Genomic DNA, 18,954 nt, shown 5'->3' with positions numbered 1-18,954 from the left:
AGCCCGTTGAATGACCAAAGAGTGGTTCAGTGGCAGAGAGCTTGACGAAAAGCCCTGTTTGATCCTCCTTGGGTACCACAAGGGAGAAAAATGAGGAGCAAGAACAGAAAGTGGTGGGATGTGGAGGAGAAAGAAGAGGAGGAAGGGGAGGAAGAGCAGGAGGAAGAGCAGGAGGAAGGAGAACCAGCTATGAGCCAGAGAAGGATGCCTCACCAGAAATCAGCCCCACCCACATCTTGATCTTGAGTTTTGGACACTATATAACTTTGAGATCACAGTCAGACATGATAGCACACACCTGTGAGCCCTGACACTTGAGCATCTGAGGCAGGTGAATTGTGAATCCCAGGGCAGTCTGGCCTACAATGTCATGAGGATACAGGGCTCTGAAACATTTCATTCTGGATAATACAGAACCTACCTAATGCCATTCAGGATCCATGTAGCTGGTATCTCTTATAAACTTTTATAATTAGTTCTCTTGGGGCATGTATATGTACATGACATACATATATGACTACATGGCATACATATGACTACATGGCATACACATATGGCAAACAGAAGAAGCATTGTTTGGGGTGGGAGACAGGAGATGGTAATAGGAATGAAGTTCTCAAGCACCTGACATACTGGAATAAAATGTCATCTAGAAGAAGAAGAAGAAGAAGAAGAAGAAGAAGAAGAAGAAGAAGAAGAAGAAGAAGAGGAGGAGGAGGAGGAGGAGGAAGAGGAGGAGGAGGAGGAGGAGGAGGAAGAAGAAGAAGAAGAAGAAGAAGAGGAAGAGGAAGAAGGAGGGGGAGGGGAGGGGGGAGGAGTGAGGGGGAGGAAGAAGAAGAGGAGGAGGAAGAGAAGAAGAAGAAGAAAAAGAAGACGGGAAGAGTGTACATTTTGATCGCGCACTTTAATGACTTTAAACAAATACACACACTGTGAGCATAGCACAGTCAAGTCATGGAATCTGTCTCTTGGGTGAGATTCTTCGCTAGGAGGGTCACCCTGTACCTTCTCAGCAACACTCACCAGCTCCTGGCCTGTGAGACTGATCTTGCTAGTTCCAGATGCTCCCAGAACTAGACCCCTGCCTATCTATTCCCTGCCTGGCTTCCTCCCTCTGTGCTGCAAGTAGGAAACCTGTGTCAACTCAACAGGTTCCTGTTGCTCACATGCAGGACTTACGGTCCTACCCCCTGCTTGAAGGTGATGGGTGTGGCTGTGAATGTCCTTGCATCAACCGTCAGTGGCATTTTTCATTTTCTTAAGGAAACACTTGGAAGTAGAAGGGGTGGGTGGGTTAGCAGGTAGGCAGAAACATAATTTTATAAAGTTGACAGTTCTCCAAGCTCCTGTATGTCCCTGTTACTCCATGACTCGTTGGTACTTGGCTTTGTGGGTCGTTGATTTTTGGATACTCTTGAGTGTGGAAAGGCATCTCACTGTGGCTCATACAACCAGGAGGGAGTCACAGCTGGAACTGGGGTTGGACACTAGATTCCAGATGTTGAGATCTTCTGTCTGTGGGTGTGGAGGTAGGGGTGGCTCCATCTTGATTCTCAGAAGGGCCTGATGACTGAGGCTTCTCGGTGATGGAGATCACCAGGATATGACAGCCCAATGTCAGGGATGATGGGCTGGGACCATTAGTGTGCCTAACCATCTACATTCCACAGGCATCTAACTACAGATGCCAGAAACCCTTGTGATCCCACCAGGAGTCAGGTACATTCTCCCCACAAAATCCCAGTGCTCCTTCTGTATCTGATGATATTTTTTTTTCTTCTTGTGACACTTCTTCTTGGCTTCTTTTTTATGACAATATCATGACTGTTCAGTGCCATGGTGGCAAAGAAAAAAAAAGAAAGAAAAAAAGGAAGAAAGGAAGGAAGAAAGGAAGAAAAAAAGCCATCTTAAACTCAAAACGGAACTCACTAGGAATAGATTCAAAACTTAAAAAAATCTCTAAATACTTATCTCTGGTGCCTGGTTTTTATTAAGCTAACCGAGTCTGTGGGTACCGATGGTCTGTGGTATGCACTACATGTCCTGCACGCCATGCCTGCATCAGCCTGGGAACGACTTCCTGCCAGCATTAGTCAGCCCTAAGTTTGAAAAGAAAATCCTTTTCCATTAATTTTTAACTGACTCTGAGGAGGCTAAAATGGAGACTTCCTCTTCAGCAGTTGAGACTCTTCACAGACCACCTTGGCTAGAGAGCACAGGCTAAGAAGCCAGGAGGGAGTCACGGCTGGGGCTGTTACCATAGAGTTTCCTAACAGGGTCCTCCTGCCTGATCTAACAGCCCAGAGAGTCCCTGCTGGCCGTGTTCCTTCCCTGCTGTTCATCATTTGGTGTTGCCTGTGGCCCCTTCTGAACGTTGCCATTTATGGTTAGAATTCATCCCGGTTTGACCACACAGATGGGAACACTTAAAGTGATCAGAGCGGTCCGGGTTCTCTCAAATGCAGCCAGAGTCAGAGGGGGCTTGAAGGAAGCAGTTGAGAGGGGCTGTGCTGCAGCTGACCATAATGGACACATTCCCCACGGGTGCTCAGGTGGGGTCCACATTCGGCTTTGCCTGTCCCGTTGCCAGGATCATATAAACAATTTGGGCCGTGCAGAGAACACGCTGAAGTTCTTGGGGAATCCACATTGATGTGCCCAGTCATTGCTTCATTCTGCTTTCTGATTGTCTGATGATGCCCAAAGATGTATGTCTTGGTGGGGCAGGGCCCACCTGCCTGTTGGAAAGGGTGGCACAAGGTAAGGACTGGAGACATCGCTGGTCAGTATTTTAACCAGATGAACTCTATTCAAAGGTACATTATGCGAAGTCCAGATGGTCCTGCATGAAGAGGTACAACATGGCCCCTTATGGATACAGCCCGGCACTAACCCCACACACACACATACCATGGAGCACATTCCATCAGAGGCAGCCTGTGCTCCTGGACCTCACTGTGTCTAGAGGTCTGTCCTCAAAGATCTAGTTCCCAAGGCTGCTCAGCACCCTCGGGGACTGACACTGTCATGGACCCCTTTATCCAGGTCACATTTCTCACCCTGGGCACCTGACACATAGCAGGGACACTAATGGAACACTGTTGGCTACGATCACAACTCCCTTTAAGAAGTACATGTCTGTGACTGGGGAAAGCCAGGCTTCAAACGTTTCTGATGGAGGCAGGAGCAGGCCTGAGCCCCCATCACAGTCTGACAGATGCCCAGTACCTAGGAGATACCACAAAAAGACTTGCATCTCTGCTGCAGGTCGATTTTGAGGTTGTCTGGCATGTGAGAGATGGATATGGCCTTGTTGTGTCCATAGACGCCCACAAAAGCTGCACGTCATCAGTGTCAAAGTAAAAATTTTCAGAAACTTAAAAAAACGTGCTTTTGGTCCAAACAGGATGAACTCATAGCAGAGTCTGATCTCCTGACTGGCACAGCCCATAATAATCTAACCCAGAGCTATGCAGAAAGGACCCATCCCTCACCTCTCTGCCTCATTGTCACCGTGGAATGGAAAGTTGCAAGCAAGGATACAGGACAGCATCCCCACCTGGGCACCCATCCTCGCATCTATGGGGACGTGCTTGTTTCTCTTAGTTTTGGGGGTTTTTTTGTTTTGTTTGTTTGTTTTTTAGCAGCTCATAGGTAACCACATGACAATAAACAGAATGTCATCACCCACGACCCTTGCTTAGCAGAGTCCTATGTCCGGTACTTTCTCCCTTGTGTATTTCTGCGTAGAGGGAGCACTTAATTGTGCTCAATGGTAAAGTCAAACCCTTCACTGCTGGGAGCACCATTGACTTCAGCAGCATGGTGAAGTCAGTCTCTGAGTAGCCAGAGCTCCTCACCTAATCCCTACATGTTAAAGGAGCCAGGGGCAAAAACACTGCTAAAAACACTACCCATTTAAGGATTTTCAAAATGGTCTTGTAAAGGAAAATGCTTAACCTTTCGGGTGGCAAGCCACCAGCTCAGAGGCAGGCAATTTGGCTCCAGTTCTGGACTCACCCGATGCATTCTCAGCCTTAGGATGAGTCGCTCACCCGCAGCACCCCTCTTCCCAGATGCTCAACTTGCAGAAGCAACCTTAGCCCGGATGGGAGTGATCCAGCGAGCCCTGGGGAACCGAAGGGCCTGCCTCTCCCACTAACCCCTCCATCCACGCCCAAAGGCATAGTGGCCAAATTCAACATTGTCCACACCGGCTCGCTCCACTGAGCCTCGATTCTCATGAGGAGGCAGTGGCGGTGGTGACAGAGGAGTGCCCTGGGAATCCACTGTGCCAAAGCTCACAGTGGAAAGTGGGTCACAGGGTGACCACAGTGAGTCACACTGGACAGCCTGGGTCCTTCGGGAACCTTCTGTGGAAAGCCGACTTCTGACTCAAAGAGTGGGAAGGAGTGTGGGAAGTTGGTGTGACTCAATCCATTTGAAATAGGTGTTCATCAAGCTTGTTGTGCAGCATCCCGGAGCTGAGAAGAGACCTTAGCAGAAATCCACTCCAGGTCTTGAGTCGGGTGGGTAACGATGGTGAGAGGTACTTTTTGGACATAGAACATGGGATCATGAATGGAGATGGGAAAACCCACTGGCAGAAAGCATCCGTGTAAGCAGAGTATCTCCACCTAGGCTCATGCCAGGCCCGAGAGCATCTTTCTCATGCCCACACTGTAAAACTGCAAACATGTCAAGACTGCTTTGAAGAGACTAGCGACGTAATGGTCAAAAGCACTTAATGGAGTGGACCCATGTCCCGCTTTCAGCACCCACATGTTGACTCAGTGGCCTGTAATATCAGTTCCACAGCACCAGACAAGTATATGGTGCACACACACATATTCAAGCAAAACACTCATACATATAAATATTTAAAATGCTTTGAATGTGAATCTGTGTGGATCCCTAGGATCTGCATGGTAAAAAAAAAAAAAACCCGTCCTGCAAGTTGCCCTCTGACCTACACATATGTGCAGGCATGCATGCACCCCACCCCATACACACACACACACACACACACACACACACACACACACACACACACACTAGAGTGTTAAAATGTTTAATCTATTTAATGAGTATAGATATATTTGAGATTAAATCTACCTATCTTCCTTTTATTTGTGCATGTAGAAAAAAAATCCCAGTCCTGGTGTTTGCGTGTTCACCATGACTTGGCTTCAGCAGGTCTCCTGCAAATTGTAGCCATTAGTAAGGATTACCGATATTTTCTTCTTTTGAAGACAGTAAAATAGAGAAGGGGGATGGAGTCTGCAGGCAAACCATAAAAGGTAATTCTTGTACCAGGTATGGCAGCAGACACCATAATCCTTGTATTGGAGCAACAGAAGCAGGCTGGTCTCTATTGAGTTCAAGGCCAGCCTGGGCTACAAGAGACCCTATCTCAGAAATATCAAATGAGGGGGAAGAGGAGGAGGAAGAGGAAGAAGAAATCGATACTTAGCTACATGGTTACATTAAGTGGTGGAGATACAGACTTAGAAATGTATCCATGGATGGATTTGTACAGTAAGCTTGCAGAGCAAAGGACCATTTCCATGTGTGTGGTCTGTTGATGAATGAGAAGCGACTAGGCAGTATACCATACATTTGATTTACTTCCTCTGCTTGTTTATCAGCTTTGTTTCTACTATGGTTTAGCTAAATATCTCCAACAGGCCCTTTAATTGGCTAAATGTCTGGGGACTTGGGTGGCTTTGTTTCCATTTCTCCTTTATCTGGACTTCTGAGCTCACTAGCTTGAGGGTGCTAACGACTGCCCTCCTCTGCACCTCCCAGATCCTGTCCCTCAGCCATCTTGACCTACTGTGAGCCACAACCTCTGTTCCCGGCCTGGGGGTGGGGTGGGGTGTCCCTCATTAATGTGGGATTGTAAACACAGAGGCACAGCTTCTAGAGATCTGTATCTCAAGAACTCACAGTGAGGATGAAGGATTCACAGTAGAGATGGATCAGAGGGGCTGGAAGATCGAAGGATGGAGAATTCAGTGGGCATGAAGAATCCAACAGGCATGAAGGATCCAATAGGCATAAAGGATCCAGTGGGCATGAAGGGTCTAGTAGGATGAGGATCTGGAGGGGATACAGGATCCAAGGGGGATGAAGAATCTAGAGGGTGAAGAATTCAGTGGGCTTGAAGGATCCATGGACAAGAAAGATCTAAGCACATGTTCAATAGAAAAGGCATTTGATCTTTTATTGAACCACATGACAATCTGTAGACTCTCTGGTCTACCTTGGCAGCCCTGTTACCTACCCCCCACCCCCAAATTAAGGGCAAGCTTGCCTTCCCCTCAGAATGTTAGCAGTACACCAGCTATATTCCAGACACCTGGATTAGCAAGAAAATATGCTTCCGGTTCAGAAGTGTGAAGATTCTAGGCTTACCTGAGTTCTCAAAGCCATGTTGAGTTAAATTAGACTGGGAGAGAATCCTTATTCATTTTCCCAAAAAGTATCCCTCACCATCACTGAGCTAGTCTTGGCATGGTGGTTCAATTTAATGTGCCATTTTTAATGGTTATAAACCTATATCCCAAGCTACAATCATCTCCCTACACACAGGCATCTATAGGCCCTTTGAACTTTCCAACAATTACTTCGTTCGGCTATTACATATTCGTAGGACAATCACTAAGAACTGCTCTAAGTAGGGCCATGAAGACTCGTTCCCTACCCTTCTGCCATCCTATAACTTGCCTCGCCTCTGTATTCCCACACTTCTTGGGCAGCTGTTTCATGAGTCCTGTACTGGCTGGTTTTGTGTCAACTTGACACCAACTGGAGTTATCACAGAGAAAGGAGCTTCAGTTGAAGAAGTGCCTCCATGAGATCCAGCTGTGCGGCACTTTCTCAACTAGTGATCAAAGGGAGAGGGCCCCTTGTAGGTGGTACCATCTCTGGGCTGGTAGTCTTGGATTCTATAAGAAAGCAAGCTGAGCAAGCCAGGGTAAGCAAGCCAGTAAGAAACATCCCTCCATGGCCTCTGCATCAGCTTCTGTTTCCTGACCTGCTTGAGTTCCAGTCCTGACTTCCTTTGGGGATGAACAGCAGCATGGAAGTGTAAGCCGAATAAACCCTTTCCTCCCCAACTTGCTTCTTGGTCATGATGTTTGTTCAAGAATAGAAACTCTCACTAAGACAAGTCCTTTTGTTATTCCCTGGGAATGGGTGCCTTGGGCTGTTCTGTGGATTCACCAACCACAAAAGCAACCACAACCTGGCCCTGGCACCTACGAGCTGCCTGCATATGCCTCTATTATGTCTCCTCGTTTGGGAGCCTCAACGTGTTACAGATTCTGTGGTTGATTTCTTCCTCTTGCCTTGGCCCACAGAAGGTTCTACCACTGACCTCTGGATAGCAATGCCATCATCCCTCACCAGTGTACAGGGGTGGCATTGTGGGGTGAGTCCCCTGAGTCCCTCTGTGGATCAGAAAGCTCTGGGTGACTTTCTGGTACTGATTCATACTAACAGTTCTGAAACTGACTTCCCCGCCCCCCCCCAAAATGAGGACCAAACAAACAAAAGGATTCAACAGGTCTTGGGAAATTATGGCTTACACATGGAAAGGAGAAAAGAGTGAGCTCCATGGAGCAGAATTAGACCCACAAACAGTATGAAAGTACTTTACCTGCACCCTCATCTGTGTCACATGAGCAGACTGATAGACAGGAAGGAAATTACTCCAGCCTTTCCCACCCTCCCTGCTGGGGCCTGTGGGCTGGGAGGGAAGGCTCAGACACTTGAGGTTTACTAGACACACATCAGACTCTGACACTCTGAGACCCATCATGGCTGCCTCCTCCAACATGGCCTCCTCCTCCATTATGGAAGCACTGACTCACTCTGTACAGTTACTCAGGGCAACTGAACAGATCTAGGGTGAGACCATAGCTTTCCTCAGATCCAGTTCTGAGTACATCCACCACAAGAGCTTAGGCCCCAGAGCATTTGGCTACTGACTTGGCAAATGCCCTCTCTCCTGTTCTGACTGGAATGACTCTCAGAGATCATCTGTCACCTCAGCAATGAAAAAAACACTCATTTTTGTGTGTCCAGTTCTGAAATTTCTCTTACCTCTGTCCAGATTGCTATGGATCTTAAATGCACTGGTTGGCCACATTGCTGACATCATCCTGGTCAGGTGGGGTGAACAAGGGTGAATTCCCCTCAGAAAATCATGTCCTTTGAATTATGGCAGTAGCTCACCCACTATGCCCTTCTCAGGGCCCTTTGAGAATCATGGGAATCTAATTCCAGGACTCTAGAGGAGACATGAACCCCACTAGAGATCAATGAGTGTCAACAAGGCTGATCAGCAGTTCTCAGCCCTGACCCCCATGGTCACAACAGTCTCTCCATGACAAACATGGATCCTACTCTCATGGGCCACAGGACCCACAGAGGGCCAATTTTGCTCAAGAACTCCTACCTGTCTGTTGGAACCATTTCTGCTCCTGAGTTCAGTCCCCATCCCTTGTGCCCCTGTGGCTCCTTGCTCCCTAACTTTCCCAGACATACCTAGTCTGGGTTAACACCTGCTTCTCTAAGAGCTGATATAATGCCTCATCTCTTCCTATTGGACAGCATCTTTTTTTTTTAATTCAAGTCACATGATTTTTCCTTCTCTTATACTTTTGGAGGAAGACTCTGCCCCAGTGGCTCGATGCCTATGCTCAACTTGGAACTGAGGAGGTGCCTGTCTGGGACTAGAGGGATCTCTCATCTGTATTCCTTCACAGGCTGATGAAAAGGGATTCACCCTAAGGTATGTGACTAGTGGGAGATGCCACAGGAGTGGAACCCAGCAGACTGGAAGGAGAAGGAACCACAAGCAAGGGCTGCTGGCCCAGGAAGAGTCCTGGGTTCTCCCAGTGCTACCGCCTCTATACAGATGCAGCGATCTGGGGTCTCACCACCACCAAGACCCTGACTGTATCTCCTGGGCCAGCGGCAGACATCCCTCAGCTGGCCCTGCCTAGTGTATCATTTGTACAAAGGCTGGACTCTCTGGGCCAGGGCCCAGCTTTCCCTGGCTTCTGTCCTGAGTACATTTTTTAAGAGGGTGGGGAATTTCTAGTCCAGATGTATTTGAAAGGGTTCTGGGATGGGAGATTTAGGGACATCTTTCCAAATAACTATTTCGTCTGAAACTCTCTCCCCCAGACTTAATTGTGAGCTACAGGGCCCTGTAAATTAATTTTGTATGCGCTCCCTAAGAATAGCAGGGCACACATTAGGATGAGAGTGTTTAGATGGCAATAAAACAACCCCAGTCTTGGTTATCTTTCCAACAGAGGTTAGAACAGTTAACCATTCATCAAAAAACCACCCAGCAGAGCAGATGAAAAAGTCACCACAGGAACCCAGGGCATTGGCACCTTGGAGATCTTCATGACTGTCTAATATTCGACTTTAGGTTAGGAACAATACAGAGACGGTTTCTTAGAAGCCAAAGCTACAGGAATTCTCGCCGTCGAAGGCCACAGAGTTGAGTCTGTCCCTGAGGCCGGCGGCAGTGCCTGCAACAGCAATCTTCATATCACTCGCCTGTCCACCCAGCTGTGCTGAGTAGGGCCTTGCCCTCTGTGTGGGAAGCCTGACAATCCGTGCTCTGAGGCATGATATGCCCCTGTCCTGTCAGAGTAGAGTGCATGCTAGGTTCAAAAACTGGATAGAAATCTGGAATTCTTTGTTTAGATAAAAAAAGAAAAAAGATAGAACAAGTCAGCAGAAAAAAAAAAAAAAAGGTTGAAGCTGCCAGGTCCCAAGGCCTGCAGAACAGCCAGACAACACATGCAGCTGCCTCCCCCAGAACCTCCCCGCCCCCACGGGGCCACATAAGGGGGGGAAGGCCGGGTGGAGGTCCCCGTTCCACTAATGCACTGTGTGGTCTGTCTTGGCTTCTAGGGTTTTCTAATTTTACAGCAAGAAGGCGCCTCTTTTGCATGGTGGGAAAGCAGCCCTGGCCTAGCCTGGGTTTGCGGGAGACCTTCCCAGGAGGGACCTGAGACCAGAGCTCAGAGACCCATCCTGAAGGAGTTAAGGGATAAGGCAGTACTCACTCTGGTTGCTGGCGCCCACAGCCTGCTGAGTTTTCCAGCCTTAGGTGTCTGCTGGGAAATGCAGCTGGGAGCCAGGTGACATGGCTGTGTGGGTTTGTTTGGGAGTTACCAGAGAAACGGGAGGGAAAAAATAAGAAATGAAGTTTCCACAAGAATCCAAACTGACTTCAAAAGTGTCTGTGCGTGGAGACTGAAGAAACCCTGGGCTCTGTTCTGCTTGGCACATGCCACCCACCTGAAACACCCACTCCATTCCCCACCCACTCCACCCCTCTAGCCACTCCACTCCCCACACTGGAAACAGAAAAGCCAGGAGATTTTTTCCATGTGGAAATGGGCAGCCTGTGTCTCAGGGCCAGGAGCTGTGCCACCTCTGAGGTCACACCCAGCCCAGGTTGGGGACAAACTACACTGACTGTCATCATTAGGTCAGGAGTAGATTCAACAAAACCAACCACAGAGGACACTGCTTCACTCAGGGTTATAAATAGGAGGGAGGGGTCCTTACTAATACATTAAACATCGGGAATTAGGGGCCGGAAAGGAGGAGTCTTCGAATTTAAAGGCGAGGCAGAGGGCCAGATGTCAATGCCAACTGGGGCTCCAGTCCTTTCCACAGAATCTAACACTGGCCCTTTTGCAAAGCCAGGCACTGTTGGCACACTCTCTCTGGCAGAGTAGAGTCAGGCTGGTCCATTTAACCAGGTTCTGGAGATGCCATCTACTCAGGGACCAGGAAATGCCAGGCGTGGGCTCAGCTCTGCTGATGGTCACCCTGGGCAGTCACTCAGCTCCCGGCCACTCTGTTAGTCAGTATTCGCTGCTGTGGCAAAATATCAGGAAAGTCAACTGAAAGAAGATAGGCTTTTTTTTTTTGGCTCATGGTGTCAGTGGTTTTGGTTCCTGGTCCCTTGGCTACATTGCTGTGATTGCTGTGATCCTCAGGCAAACCAATCATCATCATGAGTGGGTGGGGGAAAGTGCGGGAAAGCAAAGCTGACAAGAAGGACAAAGCCAACTTTTAAGACAATGCCCTCTCCCCAACCTCCCTGCCCTGTGCCCATTTGGCTGTGAGCCAGTGAATCGACCAAGTGAATGGGGATCATCTGACATGACCGCAGCTGTGTCAAGGACCCACGGGAGTAGCAATGCTTCCTTGGGTGAGGCTCAGGGGCGATGGTAAGGCCTTCCTCTTGACCGTGTGTAGATGCTGATAGTGTGTGAAGAAAATGTTCACCAAAGCTTTCTGCCCATGGGATGCTACATAGACGGCTCCTAGGAAGTTAGCTAAACCTGCCTCCCTGTTCAGTTCTGTATAATAACCTTGGTTCCCTGTTCTGTTGGGTATAATAACCCTGCCTCATTGTTCAGCTGTGTGCAATGACCCCACCTTTCTATTCTAGAGTGCTGTGGCTTCATGAGAGTCCAGACCACCAAATCCCATCTTTTGTGTGCATGTGTGTATGTGTGCATGTGTGTGGGGGTGGGGGTGGGGGGTATGTCTGTGTGCTCGCGTGTGTGCACAAACCACGAGAGATCCATGGTGTATTTTATGTGGCTCCAAAAAATGTTCTAACTGGAGTGGCAAGGGAATGAAGAAATGACAAATGTACACTGGACAGGGAGGTGAGGACATCTCTGGACCTACCTGTGTTGGACAAGTAACAAAGTAGAGTCACATGATCTGTAGCTTTCAGTGTCCTCCAGCATAGCTCTCCGATCCTCTCTTGTGGCACTCCATTTAGACATTTCTTCCCTTTTGTGGCTAAATAGAATTCCACGCAGGCAGGGCCACCTTTTGGCCTCGTGAGTCATGCTATAAAGTCTACCTGCCTTTCTTCTGAGAGTTATGGGAAGTGTTTGTGAGCAAAGGTAGCAGAGATGGACATAGCTGCTTCTCTAAGCACTGATTGGACAAGCTCTAGGCAGACACAGGGTGCTCACGACCCAGGGGGCCCAACATCCAGCCAGTAGACCCAGGCTCCCCCAGCTCCCTCAAGCCACATGCTTTCCAGATAACGGGGCTTCTTCATGCAGGTACAGATGTCCTGGGCAGGTACTGGGATTGCTACTCTCAATGAGGGGCTCCTGGTCTTCTCTGGGCAAAAATGCCTGGCCTTTTCCTGAGTACAGGGGGATCCAGGACCTCTGGGGCTATAGGCTGAACCCTCAAGTACAGGCAGAGCTGCCTCAGTTTCCCACATTCTAGGATTACCAGTTGGAACGATATGCCATGCTAGGTGTCCAGGTCTTAAGTTGGTGCTGTTTGCAAAGGTCTACCTTTGTCAAACTTGCCAAACTTAAAAAAAAAATGTATAATTTAAGGATATAAAGTATGCATTTATAAGCTTTATATATTTTTAAAGATTTGTTTGTTTATTTTATATATGAGTACACTGTAGCTGTCTTCAGACACACCAGAAGAGGGCATCAGATCCCATTACAGATGGTTGTGAGCCACCATGTGGTTGCTGGGAATTGAACTCAGAACCTCTGGAAGAGCAGTCAGTGCTCTTAACCGCTGAGCCATCTCTCCGGTCCTAAGCTTTACATTTTCCAAAGATCAGCCAGGGGCTTCTATTTTGTCAAAGTAGAGAATGCAATTCCCTGAAAGACAGTAACTACAATAAAATGATATATATATAAAGAACTCTCAAATGCATTGCTGACTAGAAAGTATAAACCTAGCTAAAGTGAAGGAGAAACCACCGACCAAAGTCTAAATTTTCAGTAAGGATATCTGAAGAAATCTGATGACTCTTTCTTTTTCCGAAGAATTTCAAAAGGCTGTGTCTTAGTTGGGGTTGCTATTGCTGTGATGAAACACCATGGCTATAAGGGACTTGGGGAGGAAAGGGTCTATTCTAGCTTACAGTTCCACAACACAGTCCATCACTGAGGGATGCCAGGATGGGAACTGAAGCAGCAGGAACTTGGAGTCAGAAGCTGATGAAGAGGCCATGGAGGGATGCTACTTACTGGCTTGCTCCTCATAGCTTGGTCAGCCTGCTTTTTTATAGGACCACCAGCCCAGGGATGGCCTCTCCCACAGAAGGCAGGTCCCCCCCACCCCCATCAATCACTAATTAAGAAAATGTCCTACAGACTTACCTACGGGCCAATCTTATGAAGGCCTTTTCTCAAGATTCTTCTTCCTGGATATGTCTATGTTTTCGTCAGGTACCGTTAGCCACTTGTCAGCTTGACACACAAACACATCGCTTATTAATCCACAACCTCCCCCCTTTTCTGTTCACCCCCAAGAGCTCAATATTAATATCACAGTGTAAGACATAAATAGCTTTAGAAGTCCCTCACACTTTAAAAATTCAGTCCTTTTAAACAATCCCAAGTCTCTCTAAAACTCGAAAACCATTCAACTGTGGCTCCTGCCAAAGAAAAAGATAAGTTACACACTTTCTCGTTCTCAGAGGGAGGAAGCAGGACATGGTCAGAATGCTGAACTAAGCAAAACCAAACTCCAACCGTGCTAAGTAGCTCAGTGTCCAATGTCTGGGACTCAGGGTCTTCTAGATCCAAAGGCCTTGCCTGCCCCAGCTTTTACATCATGTCTCGTGGGCTCAGGCCTGCTCTGCACCATGGCTTCTGTTGTCCTTTGGTGACTGTGCCATGATACTGGTATTTCCAAAATGGTGGCATCTTCTTCTGCAATTGGGTTGCACTTTCTCCAATAGCATCTCCTGAGCTCTCCTCCAGGACACCGATCTGCTACGTGGTGACAAGATTAGACTTCCCACGCCCCGACCCCCCGGCCAACTTCAGTCCTGAGGTGGGGCTTTGACTGCAACCTGGGCTGCACCTTCACCAATGATGTAGCATTACACCAAGCTGACATGCACCCACAAAAATCCTAATTCAAAATATCAAACCATCCCAATAAAGTCTTGGAGGCCTTCTCCAAACTCTTCTCTGGTGCTTCAACGAGCCTCTTCTGGCCTCCTTGCAGAAACTCCAACCATGCCACATGATGACGAGCTGCTCTCCATGACCCCCTCAAACCTTTTAAAACCAATACCACCTGGGTTACTCTCACACAGTACCAAGTTCAGCTGCTGGCATGAGGTACAGCCTTGGCCTCCTCTGGACCACAGCCTCTGTGTGTTGCCCCAGCAGAAACACTTCTCAAAAGATTCTGCCTCTCTGATTCTGATCCATTCTTTGTCACAGTTGATTCTCCACCCACGGCTGATGAGCACCCACAAAACCCTAATTCAAAATATCAAACCATCCCAATAGAGTCTTGGAGGCCTTCTCCAAACTCTTCTCTGGCTCTTCACAAGCCAGACCCCTATCATCTGCACTTCTTCCAATATTCTTCTCTTCCAAGACCCCAGTATTCTGTTCTCTTCTCTTCTTTCTTTTTCTTTTCCTTTTTCTTAGTTTTTTGGGATTTCTCTGTGTAGCCCTGGCTGTCCTGGGTCTCCTTCAGTAGGCCAGGCTGGCCTTGAACTCAGAGATCTGCCTGCCTCTCCCTCCCCAGTGCTTGGATTAAAGATGTGTGCCTTTATTTCCTAAGTCCCCACAACAGCTCACTAAGCTCTGAACATCCAATGGTTTCTCCAATCCAAAGCTGCAAATTCCTTCCACAATCCTTCCCAAAAGAGGATCAAGTCTGTCACAGAATGGCAAGTTCCCATGCTACACCAGGCACCGGTACCATGCTACCACATAGCTCCAGCAGGGTGTTCTCATCTCAACAGACACTCTGGCCTGGAGCTCCCAAGATGTCCCCACCCAACTAGCTAAGTTCCCTTGGCAGGTTGCTGCCATGCCAGCCCCATGCAATGACCACCCACCTTGCAGTTAGATGTCACAATACCCAGTACCTGGTAAAATCAGAACTCTAGAAGCTTATAATTAATCAGTTGGGTTTATATATAAATAAATTCTCATGCCCCAGTACAGGGGAACTCCAGGGCCAAAAAGTAGGAGTGGGTGGGTAGGGGGGTGGGGGGGAGGGTATGGGGGACTTTTGGGATAGCATTGGAAATGTAAATGAGGAAAATACCTAATAAGAAATTAAATAAATAAATAAATTCTCGATTCACAAGATACCCACACAATAAATTCAGAGCCAATTGATGATACAAACTGACCTAGATTAGACAAGTTACCCCCAATTATTCTATCCCTATATGATATTGTATCTACCTGTGGCTACTTAAAGCCACGGGGAATCTGAATCATCCTGTTCAGCCTCCATCTTGTTTCCTTCTCCCTTCTCCTGTGACTTTCTGTCTCTGCAACTCTTAGCTCCGCCACCCTTTTCCCTGTCCAATCACAGGCCTCCTGCTGCACCGATATTTAAATTAGTTGGACAGGGAAAATCCTGCCACAGTCCACAAACAACACAGTCAGTGTGCAGAATGCCAAACACAGATTACGCACAGAGAATGGTACCTATCCCACTGTGGCCTCCTCAAAGGATCCAAAGGACCTAAGCAAAGGATGAACCCTGAGTGTGCTGAGGAGGAAGACCCACCAGTCAGAGCCCTCCAGCCAAAGGATCTCTCTGAAGAATGACATTCTAGACTAGTGACTCTCAACCTTCCTAATGCTGCGACCCTCTAATACAGTTCTTTGTGTTGTGGTGACCCTCCCTCCCCAAGATAAAGTTATTTCATTGCTACCTCATAACTATAATTTTACTATTGTTATGAATTGCGATGTAAATATCTGATATGCAAGGTATCTGTCATGTGGCCCGTACCAAGGGGGTCTTGACCCATAGGGTGAGAACCACTTTTCCACACTGGCACACCTGGAGGCTTAGCCATCACCACACCCTCTGCCTGGAGAGAAGCATGAACCCCATGACACTTCGATAGAGGAGGGGACAGAGGGGACATTGTCAGGGACGCGTGCGTGAGTCAGTCATGGATACAAACCACATGGGTAGTGCCTGCTCTGTAGAGAGGGAACTGAAGTCTATGACTCCACTATATAGATTGTTGCCTTGCCTGTGGTATCATAATCCCTGGAGTCTTTCTGCTTCTAACCTCTTCAACTGCACCTTACCATCTGGTTCTAGCCAGTTCCAAGAGGAAAGAAGTAGGCCTGTGTCAACTTTCATGACTTGAAGTCTTGGGGAGAAAATGGAAGGTTCCTGGGCAGGTATGGAAGATTCTTGTCTTTCTGCAGACTGAGCCTGAGTTGGTGGTTTGGAGGGTGACATGGAAATAACACGGGAGAGGTGGCCTTCAGGTGAGCAGGGCTCATGTCCTATTAGCAGGACTACCTAGAGTATCCCTGCCATCCCCGAAGGACCCCGGAAGTGGTAGTAAAATAATTCTGGGAAGCTGAGGATTTGCCTAGCCAGAGACCCTACATCTCAATACCTGGATGGCAAGATCCCCTGAGTGCTCTGCAGACACTTGGAAAAGTCCTCAGAGAGCAGATCAAGCCACCCTTGGCCAAAGGATGGAGGCATAACTACCACTAATTGAGATGTAGGGACATGAAGAAGAACATATCCCATCACCACGGAGAATGGAGCAGAGCAGGCCCTGGGGAATGCAGATGACACCCCAGGACTCACATCTGCTCATCATGGTGGGAGCAGCCACCAAGCCACCAACGAATCCCAAGTCCCCAGTATTTAGTCAGGCAATCCTAAATGTGGGGTCAGAGCCAGGAGGCCATGGCTCTGGGCACAGCAGCCACACCATAGCCTGGCTAAGCCCTGGGATGTCCGTGCTGCTCTGTGAATTAGGGTCTGGGGAGTAGGTAAAGCCATAAGTGCTCTCTTGCAGACTGTGAGGCCCCCACATGACATTTTCTGTGCTGACTGGACACATAATTGGAAACAGCCTGAGTGTGTGACTCAAAAAGAGCCAGCTCCGCCCTGCCTGCTCCCACAGCACATCCTGTTCCCTCCTTAAGGACTTCTAAGAAGGGGCTAGCTTCCTGTGAGCCCCCAGCTCTGCCTGGCTGACATGTGTTGGCCGCACAGCTGATTTCATCTGGCTGGTGTGTTCTAGAAAGTCATTTCCCACACACATCCAGTCCAATTCTGGGATGGCTTGTCCAAGTCAAGAGCATCTGGACACACTTAAACACACACATGTGTGTGTTTATGTGTGTGTTTGTGTGTGTGTGTGTGTGTGTGTGTGTGTGTAAATGAACATATACATGGATATGCATATGTGCACATGATTGAATATACATACATGCAAGCCTATATGTACACATATTCACACATGTGTTAGAAAGAGGTTATGTGTGTAGAGTGTGTATATGTGCACTATATACACATATGCATGGAAATTTACATGTTTGTCATATGCAATATATGTATGTGTGTGTGCATGTACATGCCCACACAGGCATAACTCTGCATCTGTATGCAACACATATACATTGAAGTAAATGTTTGTGCCAATGTGTGTTTATACATACATATGCAGAGGTGCATATGCATGCACACATACACATTCCCACACCCCAAACACATTTATACATGCATAATCACACACACAGGATGGCTGTTCTGGGCATAGAATCTCAAAATCCTACACATGCCCATTCAAGAACTCCAGGAGGTCTTCTACATCTACAGCAGTGATGTTCTACATCACTTGAATTGCAAAGCATCCACCCTGCCCCCATTTGGAGAAAGACATCCCCAGTGAGGATGTCTTTAGCCAAGGATTAATGCTGTCAATCAATCCTGGTGTAGCTAAAGGCATCAGCCCTTTCGGTTGGGGGTTTCTGCTGTTTCAACCCTGGGAGGGTACCGTCCACACTGGACCCTGCAGAATACCTAGGGAGGGTCCTCTCTGATTTCCTTCTGTGGCTGACCCCTGCTGCTTACTGGGATGTATGTGGGAACCACCAAGGTTGATCTGTGCTTCCAGTTTACCCAGCAGCATCCTGTCCCTATCCCTTCTGCTCCCTGGAGCAGACATTGTCCTGCCTACATGACTTCCAGCTTCCTAGCTCAGAGTCCCAGGGCTTCTCATCTGAACTGAGAAGCCCAAGCAGTGGGATGGGGGAGAGTTGGCCTGCAAGTGGGCAAAGTCCTGGGGCACATGCAGCCAGATCTTAAAATAGTAACTGGCCTGCAGAGTGATGGCAATAAGGTGGCCTTAGAAGGAAAGGTAGCTGTAGAACCCAGGGAGGGATAGAGGGGGCTGGTGGGGCCCTTGGAGTGATGAGCACTCTACCTGCATAACACACGGCCACAGAGAGCCGCTTCGGCCACTTCTGCTTCTCTGCTACAGTCCCCCTGGCCAAGGGTCCTGGGCTGAGTTCACTAGGAGCTGTTCATGGTCTGAGAGGCTTCTCAAGATTACTTGCAGCTGTGGGGCTGTCTTCTGGATAGCTGTGAGCTAAGGCCCCAGTCAGCTCTGTCCCACATGGCCCTGGTATCCTCTCAGCAACCCAAGCCCCAGCCCCTCACATCAGGTCCTCCAGGTGTTTCAGACGTCTCCACCAGAGATGCTGTGGAGTTCTTGCGATCATGACAAAAACTCCCTTTCACAAGACAAGCTACTTGGCAACCTTAGTCCCATGCAGCAAGATGTGGGGGCAAGGGGGAATTGGTCGATGCACACTACAAAGGTTAAGCAGACTTCCCTTGCTACAGGAGGGAATTGAATGCTAGCCGGGAGGAAACCACGAGGCAGTGTGAGTCCACAGAAACCAGAGAACCTCCAGGCTGCTTGGGGAAGGATAATAATCCCCAACAGCCGGTAGGGCTGGACACTCTAGATGCCTGTGAAGTTTCTTTGTCTCCCCTGTGATTCAAACCCTGCTCCCTCTGAGCTCAGACACAGAAGCCCGCTGTGGAGAAAACCTGTGTTTAACTGTTACTACGGTTACTCACTAGAAGCAC

General features: G+C 48.2%; 1 long non-coding RNA gene across 1 annotated transcript; it reads right to left on the bottom strand.

The window, feature by feature from the left end:
• Window positions 1-885: 885 nt before the first annotated feature.
• Window positions 886-10,156, bottom strand: Gm51774. The gene is made up of 2 exons (XR_003948911.1): window positions 10,098-10,156; window positions 886-2,738 (listed from the first exon to the last, which is right to left on the bottom strand). It is a non-coding gene; the product is annotated as a predicted gene, 51774 (long non-coding RNA).
• Between the last annotated feature and the right edge of the window lie 8,798 nt (window positions 10,157-18,954).

This window comes from Mus musculus, chromosome 10, assembly GCF_000001635.26.
Source record: "Mus musculus strain C57BL/6J chromosome 10, GRCm38.p6 C57BL/6J".
Taxonomy (NCBI): domain Eukaryota; kingdom Metazoa; phylum Chordata; class Mammalia; order Rodentia; family Muridae; genus Mus; species Mus musculus.
This window is presented reverse-complemented; position numbering and strand designations above follow the sequence as displayed.